Genomic DNA, 2,892 nt, shown 5'->3' on the forward strand with positions numbered 1-2,892 from the left:
CGAAATTAATAATATCAATGCAGATTAAATAAAGTAATGTAAGCATTAATTTACGATTACGTGGAAAAATTACAACATGGAGCTGTTCCCGAGATCAAAGGAATATTGTGGGAACTTAGAAGACGTGGTAATGTGGTATAAAAGCTTACCATAAGTTTCTAGCCTCCTTAGTTAATATAGTATTATTCGAGATATGTCATTTTTTCTGGTAATGACAGTTTTTGTATAACAAATAGTCTAGAAAGTCGTTAAGTACCATTGTTCAAGCAGCCTTTGTTTGTTTGTTTTTTTCATTCTCTTGAGGTAACACCTGATATGTCCATGAGAGATATGACTGTAAAGTTGCATACTCTGCAAGGATGTCGACAGCAGTGACCTCCAGTGGTAGGTCAGGTGGTGCCTTGAGATTATGCCATTCTTTGAATCTAAAATACCAACCACTGTGGGAGCGCTAGTAAGTCTCAAATTATCATTGGGATAGGTGTAAGGTTTAATCAGCCTGATGTGTAAGTAATAAAGATTGTTCATTTATGTTTTAAAATATGTCGTCTTTTTATTTCGATCTGAAAAAAAAAGTTATTCAGGGGACTAAGAATATCTCTGTGATAAAAATCTTGACGAATCTTCTGTTATTCAGTGAACATATTCCATCGCTCCAAGGGAAATCAGTTTCACTTGAAAATAACAGAGAAATAAACAACAGACGTGGGAATATTTTTATATTCTATTCAAACATTCATTTTGTTACTTAAAAATATTTTCATGTTAAATTAAATTTGATTAAAAACTACAAACATTTTCTTCTGTGACATCAAATAAGACTACTTAGATTTTGCAAGTATAGACGACAACAAAATATTTCAATAACTCAGATCCTCCAACACACATAAATAAAATATTTTATAACACGTTAAAAACAGGCTACATTTAATAGTTATAAACGACCAACAATATTTGAATAAAGATAATGTTGACAGCACTTTAAAAAGGTCACCAATAAATATTCGAGTTTTTGTTGTTTTTACCCTTTATTTCAACACTTCACATAGTCACAACCTTCCGTAAAAGACATTATGAAGTATTGTATTGTTTGTAACTAAGCACAAAGCTACACAATGGGCTATCTGTGCTCTGCCCACCACGGATATCGAAACCCGGATTCTAGCGTTGTAAGTCCGCAGACATACCGCTGTGCTACTGGTTTAATGATTTAAACTTAGAACTGATTTTTTTTTTCTTTCATGGAAAGTTTTATGCACTTAATTCAATAATTGGGCCTTGGGTAAGCACTTTGGGGTTTCTTATTGCACCGTGATTAGTTATATAACATTTTATTTATATATTTTCAGTTGTTTAATGAAGAAATGTTTTTAGTTAATAAGACATTCAATGTTTCGCTTCACAGCTTCTTCGGGAGCGTTTACTAAAACATAAACCGAAATTGACAGTCCAGCTTTGTATTAATATGCCTTTTATAGATGAAAATGCACTACAGAAATTAAATAATACAAATAGACCTACCATTACTAACGTTAGAATCAGTTAATATTTAGTTACATGTGTATAAACGTTGACGCATAATATTTAAATTACGAAGTTAAAGAAATACTGACAATAGAAACTTTGTTAAATAAAGTCACTTACGTTTTTCAATTCACATCATCTTCCATTCGTTTTCGTTAAATCACGAAATCCAAATCCGTCTCCCTACATCAAAACTAACTTGTTATTATTTACGTTCTGGATTATAATTTTCATCAGTTCATTTATAACATATTTACAGAGTTTTCTTAACACCCGTCGGGCAATACACTATTTTAAATTATAATTAACACTTTTACGACTAGGCATTTTGTATTCTTAGGACCAAAGAAAACTGTGAAGTTTAATCTAACAAACCATAATAATATACATATATATATTCAGTGTGCCCACATGATTAATGGGAATGGAAATAGCGCAAAGATTGGCTTTGACTTTGAGTGATTTATTTTGGAGTTTAGTATAGTGGACAGGACGACCTAGTGGACCAACAAGACCCTTGATGTCCTTGAATTTTATATAAATATATGTATATATATGCCCGTGTCGTAAGAAGGGGGTTTAGGTACAAAATACGAAAGTTCTTATAACTATAAGTTATAATAATAAGATTATAATATTATTGATATAGCATACTTAATTAACTTTATTATCATAGTTTATGTAATGGTAGAAAACAAACTTAACGAGGAAATTGGGAACATTTTCATAACATATAAAATCACAATTCTTTAGGTTTATGTTATGCTGAATTTGGAGCAAGGGTTCCCAGAGCAGGATCAGCGTATGTATACAGCTATGTTACTGTTGGAGAGTTAATGGCCTTTACAATAGGATGGAATCTTATATTAGAATACGTAATAGGTAAGTATATATTTTTATGTAGGTTTTGTAAGTCCTTATATTCCTTATCCTTATTATTTATTGTTTCTAAAAACGAACTAAAATTGACCCCTGTAACCACATAAACAAGTTGATAAAGGCAGAAAACACCATTCTAAAACCATGTATAAAATTACTTACTCAAGTCTGCAATTGTGCTATTGTGTAAAATTATCTCTAACATTCAATTTCATTCCAAATGAAAGTTCTTAATGGGTTTAGCTGGTCATTGCTATTGTTATCGGTGATTAATGGACTACATGGACTCAGTAGATACACAACTAAGGAATAAATGGATTGGGCGCTTTTGTAAGTTAATCTTACTTAATGTTACTCTGGCTCGGCATGGCCAGGTGGTTAGGGTGCTCGACTCGCAATCTGCGGGTTCGAATCGCCGTCACACCAAACATGTTCGCCCTTTCAGCCGTGAGGACGTTATAATGTCACGGTCAATCCCACTATTCGTTG

General features: G+C 32.4%; 1 pseudogene; it reads left to right on the forward strand.

The window, feature by feature from the left end:
• Nucleotides 1–2,892, forward strand: part of LOC106475240 — a 33,646-nt pseudogene that overhangs the window by 6,682 nt on the left and 24,072 nt on the right.

The sequence above is a fragment of the Limulus polyphemus genome, unplaced genomic scaffold (assembly GCF_000517525.1).
Source record: "Limulus polyphemus unplaced genomic scaffold, Limulus_polyphemus-2.1.2 Scaffold8279, whole genome shotgun sequence".
NCBI lineage: Eukaryota > Metazoa > Arthropoda > Merostomata > Xiphosura > Limulidae > Limulus > Limulus polyphemus.